At 48.6% G+C, this 17,839-nt stretch overlaps 2 protein-coding genes across 10 annotated transcripts in view; one reads left to right on the top strand and one right to left on the bottom strand.

Annotated features, from left to right (window-relative positions):
• The window catches only part of FAM78A (family with sequence similarity 78 member A), a 984,894-nt gene extending 978,135 nt beyond the window's left edge, over positions 1-6,759 (bottom strand). For 6 of the 8 annotated variants that reach the window (XR_013595138.1, XR_013595140.1, XR_013595141.1 and 3 more), the window contains exon 1: positions 5,974-6,759. The gene's annotated coding sequence lies outside the window, so the exon portion shown is untranslated. The remainder of the gene's footprint in view (positions 1-5,973) is intronic. The other 2 variants (XR_013595139.1, XM_078646204.1) reach the window with 2 other exon arrangements.
• The window catches only part of PLPP7 (phospholipid phosphatase 7 (inactive)), a 292,964-nt gene that overhangs the window by 66,613 nt on the left and 208,512 nt on the right, over positions 1-17,839 (top strand). The gene's annotated exons all lie outside the window — the stretch shown is intronic.

The following is a 17,839-nucleotide window of genomic DNA, read 5'->3' as shown; positions in this document are numbered from 1 at the left end:
CTTCATGAGTGTCGCATTTAGTCTGTGAATGTCTGCTATCGAGGTGGTTTTCAAATATAGTTGGGTGTCATCTGCGTAGAGGTGGAATGGGATGTTGGAGTTCCTTAGGAGTGAAGTGAGGGGTTCCATGTAGATGTTGAAGAGTTGTGGAGAGAGTACTGACCCTTGGGGGACTCCTCTGCTGACGGGGAGGGGGTCAGATTCGAAGCTGTTGATCTTTATTTTTTGGGTGCGGTTGTTCAGAAAAGAGGAGAACCATTTTAAGACTGTCTTTTCGATGCCCGCTCTCTCTCGGAGGGCATTAAGTAAGAGGGAATGATCCACGGTGTCGAATGCAGCCGAGAGGTCAAGGAGGATAATAAGGCTGCATTGGTTGGAGTCGAGTGACATGTGCAGATCATCTAGGACATTTAGGATTGCGGTTTCGGTGCTGCAGCCCTTCCTGAACCCTGATTGGTGCGGGTCCAATAGATTGGAAATCTCCAGATGTTGGGTTAATTGTGCAAGCACGCATCTTTCCAGAATTTTGGCTAGGAACGGAAGGTTTGAGACCGGGCGGAAGTTGTTCAGGTCAGTGAGATCAAGGCCAGGTTTTTTTAGAAGAGGAGTGACTTGTCCTAGTTTGAGGCAGTCGGGGATGAAGCCCTCTTTCAAGGAGCTGTTGATGATCTTGGCCAAGATTGGGGCTAGAGTGAGTTTCATATCCTTTGTCAGTCTCGAGGGCAGTTGATCGAGGGAATGAGATGATGGTTTAGCGGCAGCGATAAGATTGCTTATCAATTCTTCCTTAATCGGCTGGAAGGAAGACCAATGGATAGATGGGATTACAAGGGTGTTGAGGTTGGGTGAAGGATTCGTGCTGAATGAGCGATCAATTTTGGCGATTTTTTCATTGAAGAAACTAGCAAAGTTTTCGCACAGGGTCTTCGATGCTACTATGTTGGATGCCTTAGGGATGGAAGTTTGATTCCTGATGATGGTAAAGAGTTCTTTGGAGCGGTTTTTGGCGTTGTCAAGGGCGGAGCAGAAGAAGGATGATTTTTTGCTTTTGATGTGGGTATAATAATTTTTGCGAGCTGTCTTGAGGTGGTCCCGATGGAGGGTGGTAGGGTTGGTCCTCCAGGTTCTTTCCAAGTATCTTAGATGTCTTCTTTCCTCATTAATGTCAGTCGAGAACCAAGACCTGGAGGGGATGCTTCTGGGTTTTTTTAGTTTCAGAGGTGCGAGCTGATCCAGGGCGAGCTCAAGGTTGGAATGGTAGAGTGAGGTGAGATCTGAGGTTGAGAGGGACTCCTTCGTGTTCGGGAGGAGTGAGCTGAGACCTTCTTCTAGCTTGTCTCGGGGGATTCTAGAAGTGTTCCTGACCCACTTAGGGGGGGCTTGGGTGGGTGGGAGGGATAGGGCTGGCTGAGTAATATGAAAGAGAATGATGTGGTGGTCTGACCAGTCAACCGGTATGATGTGATCGATCGAGATTGCATTTTTGTTCGCAATGATGGCATCCAGGGTCGCTCCTCTGTAATGCGTTTCTTCTGAGCAGTGTTGGATCAGATCATTGGCCTGCAGAAGGGAGTTGAGAGATTGAATCAGCGGGTTAGTGGGTTCGTTCCATCTGAGGTTGAGATCGCCTAGAATTAGATTGTCGTCGCTGTTAAGAGTTGATTGGGCGATGAGATCTGACAGTTGAGTTCTAAATTCGTTGGAGTTGCCTGGGGGATGGTATAGGAGATGGCATTGACGTGAGCTCTGACATTGAGATTTGATGTTGATCGACAGGCTTTCAAAGGAACTGTACAGGCCGGAGGGAGCTTCGGAGATGGAGAGGTCATTTTTGTGGATAATTGCTATGCCCCCACCTTTGTGTATGGGTCTGTCTTTACGGATGATTGAGAATCCGGGCGGGACCAGCATGTCCAGAATGGGGAGAGATGCGGTGTTTAGCCATGTTTCCGTGATGAAGGCTACATCCAGGTCATGGGAGAGGATGGCTTCGGCTATTTCCGTTGCATGTTTGACTGCGGACCGGCTGTTGATAAGCATACAGTTCATGGGGGGTATTTCTTTCGCTTTAATCTTGTCGGGTTTGGCTCTGGGTATGGAGGAAAGAAACGGTGGAGGTCTCGTGGCTCTGCTAGGGGGGGGGGTTTCTACCTACACCGGTGATGACTTGTATCGAAGAGGAGAGAGTCGAGTTCGTGTGTGGAGCCTGGGCTGACTGGTTCGGGGGGAGTTCGTACGAGGCAACGAGTGCGCTCACTTCCTGGGGAGAGAGGGAGTCGGTAGTTCTTCTGGGAATGATAATTCGAGGTTCCGACAGGTCCTTAGTGCGAGGGTGCAGGGGATCTGGGTGAGGGTGGACCTGGATGGTGTTGGGATAGTCATTCCTGGGGAGGGGAGGAGGGATGTGGGGTGGAGGGGATGGAGGAGAGGGCATCTGGAGATTCCCTAAGGCAGATAGGGTTTCTTTCAGGCCTAGGATCAGGGTCGCGATCTGCGCCTCAATAAGGTTCAGGCGATGCGCCATCTCGGGTGAGGGGGATAGGAGGGGGGATCTCTGTAGGGGGGAGGATCTCTGCGGGGAAGGGGCTGAGTGCTAGTTGTGGTTTGGGAACTGGGGTGAGCGGGGGTGTGGTTTCTTTGGGGATGAGTGGGGGGCTGAGTACTTGAAGTTAGGGAGTGCTGGGGGGAGGACGGGGGAAGGGGGGAAGGGGGAGCTGGGGAGTGAGAGGATGCAGGATTGGCATAGTGGGAGAGCAAGGGGCGTTGTGGAGGCTGGGGTGGATCTCTAAGGGTGGCGGATAGGTAGCTAGTGGTGTTTTGGGAGCTGGGGAGCGGGGGTTTGGGTGTCCTTTGGGGATGAGAGGATGGCTGGATAGTGAGAGGATGGGAGTGTGGGGTGAAGGCCGGAGGTTGGGAAATAGGGGGAGCTGGGGCTGATGGTGACATCTGATTGGTGGCGAGACTAAGTGACGTAGTCAGGGGCTGTCGGGGTGGCGGGAGCATGCTCTGTGGACCGGGAGTTAGTGCGGAGCTAGTAGGTGGGGAGGGGGTGCTTTTGTGGGGGTAATGGATAGTGGCCATCTTGAGGGTGGGGAAGAGAGAGTCGAAAAACTCTAGGTTTTCGTCTTTCGCCTGAATTAGAATGGTGCCATTCTCATAGATGGTGATGGGGATGTCTCCGGTCAGAGATTGTTGGATCAGAGGGGCGATGGTTAGTTTGAGATTACGTTCGGTGAAGGTCGTTTTGGAGACGGGGAGGGATGAGTAGAAGGTGGTTGCTCAGACGACAGGTCTCTACATCCTCCTACTCCAGTATTATCCCCTCGGGTGACCCTAGGAGTAACAATCTACAGTATTCTGTGGCAGAGGCATGAATCAGACACAGGTGCAGATTACGTCACTGTTCCCACCTGTGGGGTTAGGATGCGCAACTCAGTCAATAGCTCTTACATCAGATTTAAGCTTAGAGGAAAGTCCTTGTGCTCAACTTCCTAACAGCACATCTCAGTCCTGTGCTCCTTTCTCAGGTGAAGCCTTGTGGGACCTGCATGATGATCCCACAGGTCGGGTGACCGTCAGCACCTTTGTTATTTCTTTGATGATCTTAGCACCACAGTTCTGGGGGTTTATGGCATGGCTCCCATTGCAGCTGCAACCTCCAAAACCAACCTGAATTCCACTGCTTAGGCATGTAGTTGCAGTCTACCAACTGACAGGGCTCCACTTAGTGAAAACACGCCTTAGTTCTAGTGTCAGCAGTAGCAGCTCACAACCCACCTGGATGTCAGCAGACATAGTCACACTCAATTTGGTGAATCTTAGTGGCAGTTCTCAGCAAGAACTAAATAGAGAGACAAGGAGATCAACTCCTGGTACACTTTGCTGGACACACTTCTTTCCTGTCTCCGCAGGCAGGCTTCTAGGCACTAGACAGAGACCTTCCAGCAGAAAATGCAGACTTCAAGTGACATCCCATCACCTTTAGGAGACTGGCTTTGAAGCAGATACCAGCCCTGGTAACACAGCACCTCTTCGAGCACTCTGCAGAACACTCTTGTCCTTGATCAATAAGCATTAACTTAGAACTGGAACAAAGTGGATCACACAGGTATACGCATTATACTTCAGAACCAATATGACTTGGTTTTCCATTCAAGTGTACTTCACAGACTGCTCTCTTGACACAAACTTTGTGAAAAGTGGTATTTCTCACAGCAGGTAGCACTGGAGCTGACTCCAAGAAGGAGCACTCATCAAATGGGTACAATGAAGTGTGAGTTTTCTGCACCTGTCATCAGTCTTTCTGAAACAGTATTCTGGGAGAGTCAAAATGGTATGCCTAGCCTAGAAACTTACTCACATTGAACAGAAAATACAGTTCAACCCTTCAATCAATTGGCAGTGCTGAGGAAGAAGTAATCAACAAAAATAGCTAACAAAATTGTCATCAACTATCTAAAGGTAGCCCTTTCTCCATACTCCAGGCAATATACTTACCCTGTCTGGGGAAGCTATCAAATCCCTTCATCTTATGCCAGCCTACAGTCAAGGAGGTCTAAAATGGATCACACAGTGCAAGGTCCTAGTCTTCATATATTTGCAGTACTTCAAACAAGTTAAATTAGGTCACACACTTACTGACATAGTTAAAAACATCTGGTACCACTAAATATTCACAAAAGACGGCACACTGCCACCTTCACTCTAAGTGCTGCATCCAGGGCAGGGAAAGGCCTATGCTTCTGCAAACACTAAATTAGTGTGATGCCAGGGCGATAAATAAAAGTCAAGATATCAGTTCCATATCTGGTTGGGTACTTATGGAGGAACACAGTGATATAGCATTTGTGTACATTTACATCCCAATAGTTGTAAAGATTTTTTCGGCTAATCACTTCTGATGGACCAATACCACACCAGCTACAATGTTTTAGAAAGTCACATAGGAGCCACAAATTCCAGGGAAATAAGTATACAAAAAAGTGGACAGTATGCTTGAATTAATCTTAGCCACTGGTAATTACTCAGACTGCTTCCCAGTCTTCTGATATTTAACACACACAATGGCCCTCATTTTGCAGCCGGCCACATGCAATTCTGTCTTAGCCCTGCTCCAACAGGAGGAGTCCAGCCTGAACCACCCGGCCTAGTTGGTCCTCCCTCAACCGGAACACAAGCAACCCATGACCGATTTCACCTTGACTCAATTTGGTCAGTTGGCTTCAGCTTGGTACCAGTGGCACAATGAGCACAGGACCCATATCTGAGCATACCTGCCGCACTGAGTGCGTCAAAATGAAGTATACAAAAAGTGATGGGTGGCATGCTTTAATTGATCATGGACACTACATTTGTAATTACCCGGGCTGCATCGCAGTCCATCGTTACTTTGCGCACAATGAAATCTCAGTTTGAACCCCACCATATGCCAATCAGTCTTGACCCTGCTCCAATAGGTGCAGTCCAGCCCGAGCTGCCAGGCCAGGTCCTCCTTGAACCAAAACACAAGTAACCGAAGGCCGGATTTGCCGTGAAAAACAGAGGCCATCGAAGAGTAGGAGTCCATTATTTTAAAAATACAACAAAAAAACAAACTATACGACATACAGAAACTGTTAAGATACAAAAATACAGTCTAAAAATCTGAATGCCTGTACTTTCTTAGTCTTGCTTAGTCTTGTTATACATGTTGCACAAAGGCAAAACATTTACTTAGACTTATTCCATGCATTTTTACATAAACCTTGACATTACGTTCAGTAAACTGCTTGGTTTGGTAACCCTTCAAACTACTTGGAAATATGATTCAGCTTCTAGCAATAACTGACCATCACAGGGAAAGATTAATTACTGCCTTAACTTGACGTCATGCCCTGAACAGGCATTTTCTTATACATGTTGTACATCAAAAGCATAGTAAGTAGCATGTAAGCCAGAAGACAGTACCGTGACTATATATTATATGGGCCTTACCTGTCGTCTCCCTTTTGCTTCGTTCCCGTGGCTCTTTGCTGTCTGTATTAACTGGTGTATGGGGCAGGTTTCCTGAAAGATGGGATGATAAGGTGTGATGCTTGCTAGGTTCTTCTGTAGGAGGAAGGGACCCCTCTTGTACTAGTGGATGTGTATGATGGCTTTCAAATGAGGGTTAGGCCACATTAATGAGGATGATGCAATTAGACCAAATGGCATGTAAAGTATACATGTGTATGGCGTTATTTGGTCTTCAGAAGGATGAATATAATTCAAAAGAGGCCTATGACCGCCAAATGTGGGCAAGGTGACATGTACATTCTCTGCAGAGGACAGGTAAATACCTCACCCAAGCGACGATGGGGTTAACGGGGGATCCCTCTGCTGAGGGGCTAGCACTGCCCCCTCTCTTCTAGAAGAAGTGGGGTGGCCAGGGCCCTCCTTCTATGAAGTATGAGCTCCTCCACTAAAGAGAGCACGCTCTACAGCTCTTTTCGGCCTATAAAACGGAAAGTCTCTTTTTGGGGTGATGATGAGGGGGCCCAAGCTTTGTGATCTCCCTTTTTTCCTGCTCACACTCCCACAGCAGGGGTTTGCTATATCATGGGGTCCCCAGGTGACACAGACCTGCTCTTCCGAGAGGAAACCATCCCTCAGCAGAGGGTGGGCGCCTCCAGTATTCGTGTAGGTGGGGCCCGGTAGGTTCTGCCAGGGCAGGGGGGGTGGGGGAAGGCTGGTCGGCTTCCTCCGTCGCATCCCACTGTTTCTCACCCTTATCCGATTTCTGACGCATCAGTAATTTCCGCGCCTGCTTCAGATTACGATGCTGCTGATTGGCTATCGGCAGTCACGTGCTTCAGACCAGCCAATCACGCGTCCGGCCCTTTTCCCGCGCGGCGGTGGCGTGGCGCTCAACGGCTGCTGTTCTTCAGGGAGGCGCGCGTGAGGGGTGTGATGGCGCCTGCTGGGGGGCGCGTGAGGGGTGTGATGGCGCCTGCTGGGGTCTTGGCGGTCCCAGGATGGAGGCAGTCCCCAAGGCTGGGGGAGGAATCTCGCCTGCTTTGACGTCAGTTCTTGAGCGGCAAATAACGGAACAGCTGATCGGGAATTAGAGGGGCCAATATTTTGAATGGGCAGGTACTGTTAATACTGAGTTCCAGGCTGCACTGCTTTAATTTTGAAAAGGTGAGTATATGCAGTGCTCAGCACTGGTGCACTGCTTTTAATGGGAGCGTAGTGGCCCGGCCATTTAGCAAACCAGTTCCTGGGGTAGCGACTATCCGTGCTTCTATATTTCTGTTTAAAGTGTGGCTCAGTCCTCGTGTGAGAACAGCACCAACAGCTGTGCTGGGATGGTGGTATTGAACCTCTTCAATGTGGTCAGCTGCCCATGCGTGTGGTCAATTCCTGTAGATCAGGAGCTGTTGTGTTGGGGTCTGGAGATTCAAGGGGGGACGGGGGGGGGGGGGTCTGCTTGCCTAGTTCTGTCAGAAGCTGCTATGAACGGGGAAGGCACTATTGGAGGGAACAGGGCTGTAAGGAATACGAGTTTGGTTGCTGTAGGATATAAAGGAGCAGTTCCTTAATTCCCATTTCATAAGCATTTGGTGTATTTGTATTAATCAAACTAACTGAAAATCACTGGCAAACTGCAGGATCTAATGCAAGGATGTTATTAGTGATTGACTGGAGGGGTTGCTGGGTTCTGAGAATAGAAGTGGACCATTACTTCAACGTTATGTGGTATTTTTTAAAAGATGTGAGTCTTCAGCTTTATCCTACATGGAGTATATTTGGGGCATTTGTGATGGGTACATGGATGCCATTCCATATATTCAGTGCATAGATGGAGGAGGCTGTACAGACGGTGCAGCTTTGCATCTTGCTCCTGACAAGATTAAGGAATATCCAATGTTACTTCGAATTCCGAAGGATAAGTAAACTTCCCAATCATGCACAGTTCATGCCAGACCAAAAAAGTGCAACTGCTAGCCCAACTCTGCCTTAATCCTTGCTGTTTACCTTTTACAAGCACAGCTACATCATTAACTCAACATGATTGGAGCACTCCTTCAAATGTCACAGATGGCACTGTCATTTTCTGAGAAACATCAGCCCACACTTTACCAATCAAGCACATCAGTTGAAAAAGGCCTTGTTTAACCCCTGAGAACCCTGTTCGCATAGCTCCCACTTCTCTGGTTGACACTCTATACTTAAGTGCATCTGCAAGTTCATTGCAACCTAATTGGAGAACTCCTTCAAATCTCAAATGCATCGAACAGTTCCTACATAGAAGACCCACATATTTAGATTGTTCATGTTTTACTCACCTGGTACCTGACTGCTTGGCTCTTTGATCTCCACAGATCCAAAACGTTGGCATTTTTAGAAATGTAATTCACCTGGAGTCTGACTCCTTGGGGCTTTTACCTACATACATCCAAGAAGTTGGCAATTTTGGTGGTGTGCCACACACACTGAAGTTTTGATGGCCATAAGTATTCCACGTATGCACTCTGTGTGGCAGGTTACTGTGCCTCATTTGCTGTGCAGGGACTACTTGGTTAGTGGTAGATCAGCATTATCTTGGAGTGCTGTGCTGAATATTGGATCCGAGGTTGAGGCCTACTGATCACTACACTAAAGTTGGAAGTTTCCTAGTACCTAGACATCATTCCAACACATAAAAGGAATTGTGGCAGTGTGTATGGCTGACTCCATTAAGGGGCTACATTGTGGAGTGAACACTCTGTCTCAGGAGTTTTTGTTTTGGGTGAGACGGAAACAGACAGTGACCTGTCCCAGGTAAGAGACTGTGCTGACACCAGGGTACATTGAACGTCATTTTCCCTAAAAGTATCCTTAGTGACATTCAAGGAGCATGCTTCCATCACCTGAGACTAATGCTGAGGTAGAAACAACCATAAATGTGTTTTTGTCATTTACACACCTTGCAGCTGTTACCCTCTACTCACCCCTCTCCTGAGTGACATCTGACTGAAAACTCTGAGGCAGTAGAAAGACAAATGTGTATTTATGCTCAGAAGCCTCGTACTGTTTTGCTTGGGAATAAAATGATTTCCAGCCATACGATCTAGATTCATATTTATAAATGTGTGAGAAGCCAGAACACTTTTTAACAAAGAAATGCATCTCTTAACTATAAAGTAAAAAATGAAAACGCAGAAGAAACAATTTTGATTTCATATTTATATTTCATTAAAATTGATGTATTTAAAAATGTGTGCAAATGGAAAATTGATTTAAAAGCACACGCAGCTGGTGCTCCAAACGTTATTTTTAAAAAAAAAACTGTTTTCATAAGTATGCTACCTCATAGAAAGGAAACACTGCACTGTAGCTTTACCCCAATCCCAGCGAGTGTACGAGTGGCACTTGAACTCTCAATTTGTTTTGACAGTCTAGTGAAGGATATATGATTTGATCAAAATGACTGCTTCTCTTACATTTGCTTTATCTGGTGTAGGATTTGTCCATTGTTTATAAATGTAATAAATACTCCAAGAATTGACAACTGTTGTTACGGGTAACTTAATTTATTTACTTCAGCGTCAAGTCAAGTCATAAAATTTGTATAGCGCACTACATACCCAGAGGGTTTCAAGGCGCTGAGGAAGGGGAGGAGGATTATTTGTCAAATATCCACGTTTTAAGCTGCTTTCTGAACGCTAGGTGATTCTGGGTGAGGCGAAGGTAAGCGGGGAGAGAGTTCCATGTTTTGGCAGCCAGGTATGAAAAGGATCTGCCTCCCATGGTGGTCTTGTTGATGCGAGGTACAGTGGCGAAGGCTTGGCTGGAAGAGCGAAGTTGGCGGGAGGGGGTGTAGAAGGACAGTCGAGAGTTGAGGCAATCTGGTCCGATGTCGTAGAGTGATTTGTGTGCGTGGGTAAGCAGTCGGAAAGTGATCCTCTTATTGACGGGTAGCCAGTGGAGGTCTTTAAGGTGACCAGAGATGTGTTCGTTGCGTGGGATGTCTAATATGAGCCTGGCTGAGGCGTTTTGGATTCGTTATAGTTTTTTCTGGAGTTTAGCGGTGGTACCTGCGTAGAGGGTGTTTCCGTAGTCCAGTCGGCTCGTGACTAGAGCGTGGGTGACTGTTTTCCTTGTTTCGGAGGGGATCCAGCGAAATGTTTTTCTGAGCATGCGAAGAATGTTAAAGCAGGAAGAGGATACGGCGCTGACTTGTCTGTTCATTGAGAGTGAAGAATCCAGGATGACGCCAAGGTTCCGTGCGTGGTCTGTCGGGATGGGTGCTTTTCCGAGGGCTTCCGGCCACCAGGAGTCGTCCCATGCAGAGGGGGATGTACCTAAGATGAGGACTTCTGTTTTGTCTGAGTTCAGTTTCAGACGGCTTTGTTTCATCCATTCGGCGACTTTTTTCATTCCTTCGTGTAGGTTAGTTTTGGCGGTGCTGGGGTCCTTGGTGAGAGAAAGGATCAGTTGAGTGTCGTCCGCGTAAGAGATGATGTTGAGGTTGTGTTGGCGGGCGATGGTCGCGAGGGGGCTCATGTATACGTTGAAGAGGGTGGGACTGAGTGAGGATCCTTGAGGTACGCCGCAGATGATTTCAGAGGCCTCGGACTTGAATGGTGGGAGGCGGACTCTCTGGGTTCTTCCGGTGAGGAACGAGGTGATCCATTCCAGTGCTTTTCCTTGGATTCCGATGTTTCTGAGGCGTTGTAAAAGGGTGCTGTGGCAGACTGTGTCGAAGGCTGCAGAGAGGTCGAGGAGGACGAGGGCGACTGTGTCTCCATTGTCCAGTAGAGTTCGAATGTCGTCTGTTGCTGCGATGAGGGCGGTCTCAGTGCTGTGTTTGGCTCGGAAGCCAGATTGTGAGGGGTCGAGTGATTTGTTGGCTTCGAGGAAGGCGGCGAGCTGGTTGTTGACGGCTTTCTCGATGACTTTGGCCGGGAATGGAAGAAGCGAGATGGGGCGGTAGTTTTTGAGTTCGGTGGGGTCTGCTGTTGGTTTTTTCAGAAGGGCGGTGAGTTCAGCGTGTTTCCAGTCTTCTGGGAAGGTAGCGGAGTTGAAGGAGCAGTTGATGACGTCTCGGAGGTGCGGAGCAATGACGGAGTCTACTTTGTTGAAGATGTGGTGAGGGCATGGGTCTGTGGGGGATCCGGAGTGGATGGAATTCATCAGGCGGATGGTGTCCTCAGTGGAGATTGTGTTCCAGGCGTTAAGGGTGTTTACGGGGGGAAGATGGTCAGCAGATGGTGGGGTGGGTTGGCTTCCGGGTTGGTTGTCAAAGCTGTTGTGGATGTCAGCAATCTTGTTGTGGAAAAAAGAGGCTAGGGAGTCGCAGAGGGTTTGAGAGGGGGTGATGTCGTTGGAGTTGGCCGAGGGATTGGAAAATTCCTTGACGATGTTGAAAAGTTCCTTGCTGTTGTGGGCGTTGTTGTCAAGTCGATCCTTGAATGCTGTTTTCTTGGCTTTACGGATAAGTTGGTGGTGAGTACGGATGGCGCTTTTGAAGGCGTCCTTGTTGCTGGTGGATGGGTCTTTTTTCCAGGCCTTTTCAAGGGAGCGGCACAGTTTCTTGGACTTCTTGAGATCATCGTTGAACCATGAGGCCTTCTTGTTGCCAAGTTTGTGTTGACGTTTTTTCAGTGGTGCTAAGGTGTCGGCGGTGCTGGATAACCAAAGGGTGAGGTTGGAGGCAGCTTCGTTGGCGTTGGAAGAGGGGGCTGGGGAGGTTCGAAGGAGCGATGTGGAAATCTGATCCGTGGTGATTTTGTTCCAGTTTCTTTGTAGAGTTGGTTGGAGGTGGATGATGGGTTTCGGCTTGTTGTAGGTGAAGTGAACGCAGCTGTGGTCAGTCCAGAGGAGATCCGTAGTGTGGCTGAAGGAGACATGGTTGCTGGAGGTGACGATGGGGTCGAGTGTGTGACCTGCGATGTGGGTGGGGGAAGTGACCAGTTGTTTAAGTCCGAGGTTGGCGAGGTTGTCTAAGAGGGTGGCGGTGTTGCGGTCGTTGATCTTTTCAAGGTGGAAGTTGAGGTCTCCCAGAAGGATGTAGTCTTTGGAGGGGAGCGCGTGTGGGGTGATGAAGTCCGTGATGTCTTCACTGAATTTTGCGCGGGGTCCTGGTGGTCTGTAGAGGAGGGTGCCTCTGAGAGTTGTCTTGGGGTCGATGTGAATCTGGAAGTGAAGGTGTTCGGAGTTAGCGAGGTTGGCGTCGGAGCTGGTAGAGACGCGGATTGATTTCTTATGGACGATGGCGATTCCTCCTCCTGTATGGTCGGTGCGGTCCTTGCGTGTGATCTTATAGTCATCAGGGATGGCGATGGCGATGTCAGGGGCGGAGGAGGCGTTCATCCATGTTTCCGTCAGGAAGGCGACGTCAGGGGAGATGGTGTCTAGTAGATTCCATAGGTCAATGGCGTGTCTGTGGACCGAGCGGGTGTTGAGAAGGATGCATTCTAGGTGGTTGGGGTCGGGAATCTGTGGTGTGGTCGTAGCGGAGATGTTGTCGGTGCCGCTATATTTGCAGGAGAACGGTCCATGGGTGCGTCCAGGAGCGGCTTGGACGCAGTTGGGGGCGCGACCGGGGTTAAGGGCTAGGAGGGTGGCGGCATTGTAGGTAATGCGGGGGGGATGGGCAGCGCGAGGGGCAGGGGGTCTGGCGCTGGGCGCGGGCCAGGCGCGGACGGGCGTAGACGGGCTTACCTTTGGCGCACCTTCGGCGCGACTGGGGCGCGGTCGCTGCGCGTGAACGCTGCGCGCGGGAACTACTGTCATATATGGATGGTGGAGGGGGAGGGGCGAGGGCGTCTCAGCTGGGAGGCGGGTCGGGCACACGAGGAGGATGATAAACAAACAAAATGGAGGCGGGGGGAGGAGCAGGTCGGAGCGCTCTAGGCAAATGCGCATACAAAGTTAAAAGCAGCCAAATTGAAACACTATAGCGCTAATCAGGCAAAGCGCTACACAAGGCACACAGCAGGTGAAAAGCAATTCCAAGAATCACAGAGATAATGGCAGAGCAGCGCTACGATACCAGCTTGAAGTCAGGAGTACAGGGAGCGACCACTCTATCCTTGAGGAGGAGCGAGTCACAGCGTTTGCAGCGGAGCAGCGCTGTATTAAGCTCGTGGGAGGGCGTCTCAGCTGGGAGGCGGGTCGGGCACACGAGGAGGATGATAAACAAACAAAATGGAGGCGGGGGGAGGAGCAGGTCGGAGCGCTCTAGGCAAATGCGCATACAAAGTTAAAAGCAGCCAAATTGAAACACTATAGCGCTAATCAGGCAAAGCGCTACACAAGGCACACAGCAGGTGAAAAGCAATTCCAAGAATCACAGAGATAATGGCAGAGCAGCGCTACGATACCAGCTTGAAGTCAGGAGTACAGGGAGCGACCACTCTATCCTTGAGGAGGAGCGACTCACCGTGAGATCACCGTGAGTCAGCGTGAGATCTTTGTTAATATTCCTAAACATTGGGAAGGAATTGTAAACTCATCATTTATATAGAAGATAGGAAAAACTTTATAGGATTGCATTAATATCTGTGATATATATTTGCAGAAAATACAGGGCCACTTGCAAGTCAGCTCTTGAGACCACAGTGATAAGCAACTTTCCTGTTAACTTAAACTACCTCACTTTGTCCTTTTGCAAAGTGCATCCTTTGGAAAAAGTCTTGAATGAAGGCATGGAAACCAATTATTTCTGTACTACAGAAACTGAATCTAGTGTAACCCATCCTTAGATCTTTTATCCATCATGCAATTATGGAAATAGCACCAGGATGTAGTTCAAACAACAATTAAACATATGCGAGCTACCCAATATGTGCAGACAGCTCTACAAATAACCAGTATCCATTTCAAATGTCAGAAACTAATGGTTAATGTTTTGTGTTTCAAAAATAGAGACAATATTCTTTCATTCAATGATCAACTGAGAACAACATAACACACACAATGAAGAATTCTTGGAGTGAAGGAGTCACTCCCCTGCATTCCGCAGGCACCACAACTAAGTAGACCGACCGGTCTGCAGATCTCGAGCTCCTCCGGGCACCGTGGGCTCTGCAACACAGGTGGTTGTTTTCCACAGCGCCCGAGGCCTGCCCTGCCCTCTCACCAAGTTTGAGACCAGTATCCCTCCTGGGGGTTGCAACAACCGAACACCTGTGCACTGCACCCATCTTGCAGTTGCAACGGCTTATTGGCTTCTTTGCAAGAAGATCTTCGGGCTCCAAGTTGCCCCAACCTCAAGCACCTCCAGTCTCCAGTGACCAGAATCTTCAGCCACACCCCATTGTGTGCATAGTGGCCTCCATCTTTTGGTGAGCTGCTTGAGGTCCTCTCGCGACTCCAGTGCCTCCAGCCAGTGGGTCCACTTGAGTGTCACACTTGTTTATTTTGGGCTCCCCCGATTGCTCGGGCCTGATCTGATTCCCCATGCTTTTGATGAGTCCCCAGGACCTTGCTGGTCCTGACGTTGTTCCTTCTTTGATTTCTGCGTTGGTGGCATTTGCCAAGGCTTATTGGTGCTCCCTCCGGCCACCGACCCCTCAGCACTCCTCATCCTTCGTGGGACAGCTCATGCATGGCTTCTGGTACTCCTCGGCGTCACCTGATCCTCAGAGCTGCAGAGTCAAGGACATCATCGCCATTCCCTGCAACATCCGACATCGGAGGGCATTCGTCATCCAAGTCTCCTGGTCACCCCTGAGTGACATAGACTCTGTCCCCTCTGCTTGCAGGGACCTCTCATCAAGAATCCATCTTTGGATTCCAACGGACATGTTCTCCTTCTTCAACAGCGCACTTTCCTGAAGTCTTCCGTTGGGTTCAACTGCAGTTTCAAACACCACTTCACACATATACTCCCGACTTCTCTGGTGTAGGTAACGTGGGCACTAGGGTATCCACTGGTGAGGTGGCTCTCCAACCTTCTGTCGTACACAGAGTTTCTTTAGGGTCCACTGGGAATGGTCCTTAATCTTTAAAAATCCAACTGAAACTTGCACATAGAGTTTCTATGGAGCACGTAGTCATGTTTCCACACTGCACACGCTCTCCGTGGGGTCCCTGTCTACTCACCTTCGGTAGTTACTCTTGATTCGAGTCGTGGTTCTTATACCACTTTCTTAGTATATGGTTTGGTCCCCTCCTGGGGCCACTGTATTTCGTGCAATTTACTGTGTTTCTTTGCTAACGTGTTGTGTGCATTGTGTTTATCTCTATCTCCGTGTTAGAGATATTGGAACATACTAGAAAGTATTATATAATAAAAACATATTTTTATACTTGGGGTCAGATGTACAACCCTTTTTTGCAGCCGGGCATGGGAGATACACCTGTTAGGGACTGCAAAAGAGTGTAATGGCATGTACAAATGCTATTTTGCGAGTCACTGACTCACAAAATAGCATGTGCGACTCCCGCTATTAAGAAGGGGCTTCCCTTCCTAATAGCGAGTCACCGTGCCATGTACAATTGTATTGCGGCCGCAAAACACTCGCAGTTTACCACCTACTTTAAGTAGGTGATAAAAAACCCGCAAACAGGAAGGTTTGTGAGTATGTGAGAAAATATTTTTAAGAGCAGTAGGTGGTAACAGGGACCACTGCCTGCCCTTAAAAAAATGAAACAGAAAAGTTTCACTTTTCCTTTTTCAATGCAACCTGTTTTCCTTTTAAAAGCAGTCGCAGACATTGTGGTCTGCTGACTCAAGCAGGCCACCATCCGTGAGAGTGCTAGCCATTCCTAATGGGGTCGCAAATTGCGACAGCTTCATTAATATTCATGAGGCATGCAATTTGCGACCCCATTAGGAATCGCTAACAGTGTTTGAGACACTGTTATACATCTCGCAAATATTGAGTCAAAATGCGACATAATTTGCGAGTCGCAAATTGGTGGGTCGTACATCTGGCCCTTGGTGTGGTTCTTTTTCACTCAATCTAAACTATACGATTGCATTCTGGTAAAACAAGCTGCTTTACACTCTTTCGGGACTAAGCCTGAAGGCTGCTGTCCACAACTACTACTTAGAGAGCTTTCTAAGGTTGTCCAAGACCTCTTAAATCACCATAAGGGTTATCTGGACTGGTGCAAGGTTCCTATTTACATAAGTGGACATCATATACCAGGCCAGCTTCTCACATTGGAGTGCAGCGGTTAGGATTCAAGCTTGCATTGTTTACCAGATGAATCTTTGTATTGATTAATTGAAAAACGATCACTACTGCTAGGCACATATAATATAAGCTTAGAATAAGTAAGTTCTACTGAACTTGGGATTGAGTAAGTCAAGGGTCTAGCACACCCTTTCTCCAACCTAAGAGAGTTTAGTTCCCATTAGGTTAGGTTGGTGCAACACCACACCACACTTATTATGTCTTCCAAATGAGATGCCAGTTGCTCTCTGACTACTAGATGCAGTGAACTTTAGTTCCAAGAACTGAAAGCACTGTGTCCCTCTAGAAATTTGAAGACAGGGAAAGGAGCCAACACTCAACGAATTCGAGAGGTGTTATTGTTAGATAACCTTAGGAAAACCTTAGGGTCAGATGAACAGGAAAGAGTGGGTGGGACAGGGACAGAAGATAGGCCAGGGGGACCCCCCTGACCTAGAAAGTAACCAGGTGGAGCCTGATGACTCCCATCTGGACAATTCAGATCACCCAGAGGAGAATACAGAGGGCTTAGAGGATGCCCCCCATGATCCTCCTGGGAGTGTCCACAGCGCCGAGGGAGCCACTCACAGTAGAGGTATGGCATGGCACCCCTTGCCAAAGCACTCCCTCTCCCCTTTTTGGGGAAGGATCCATTATGTAGGCCTTGGAGTTTCAGAAGCCCCTCTGAGAGAGTCCACTGCGCATAGGGAGCCTCTCGCAACAGAGTTGGGGAAATGATACTACTTCCCCTGGGATCACAGCTTACTGGACTTTGGACGCAGCTTTGACTCATCTACCAGTTTGTGTCCCCGTCATCCTCCCCCTCCTCTTTCCATGCTGTCTCCCTCCCCCCTCCCCCTCCCCTCCTCCTCCATTCTCTGTTTACTTTTCCTGGGATCACAGCTTATTGGACTTTGGACGCAGCTTTGACTCGTCTTCCGGTTTGTGTCCCCGCCACCCCCCCTCCACTCTTCATGCTGTGTCTTTCACCTTCCCCTCCTCAATTCTCTGTCTACTTCCCCTACATATTACACCGCCTAGCCCCCTGTCCTTTTGTATCCTTTGACTAAGCACTCCTTCTCCCCTTGTTGAGGAAAAATCCAATATTTATACTCTGGAGTCTCAACGAACCCGCTGAGAGAGTCCACAGCACCAAGGGAGCCACTCACAGTAGAGGTATAGTATGGCACCCCTTGCTAAAGCAGTCCCTCTCCCCTTTTTGGGGAAGGATCCATTATGTAGGCCTTGGAGTTTCAGAAGCCCCTCTGAGAGAGTCCACTGCGCATAGGGAGCCTCTCGCAACAGAGTTGGGGAAATGATACCACTTCCCCTGGGATCACAGCTTACTGGACTTTGGACGCAGCCTTGACTCTTCTACCAATCTGTGTCCTCGTCACCCTCCCCTCTTTCCATGCTGAGTTTCTCACCCTCCCGTCCTCTTCCTCCCCTCCATTCTCTCTCTACTTCCCCTGCTCCTACCCCCCTCCCCTGAATCTCTCCCCTTGCCTGCTTTTTCTCTTACGTATATGTCCTTTTTGTTTGTCTTAACCTTACATGTAACTATGTTTGCCAAGCTCTAATAATTGCGTAACCTTTGTAACAATGTAACCTGCAACTATGGTCTGATACTCATGTAAAGCGCTCTGATACCTCCTGGTCTAGTCAGCGCTATATAAAACCTTTAAAAAAAAAATACATAAATAAAAATA

The sequence above is a fragment of the Lissotriton helveticus genome, chromosome 5_1, assembly GCF_964261635.1.
Source record: "Lissotriton helveticus chromosome 5_1, aLisHel1.1, whole genome shotgun sequence".
Lineage (NCBI taxonomy): Eukaryota > Metazoa > Chordata > Amphibia > Caudata > Salamandridae > Lissotriton > Lissotriton helveticus.
Note: the sequence above shows the minus strand (reverse complement) of the source record. Positions and strands in the feature narration are given on the sequence as shown.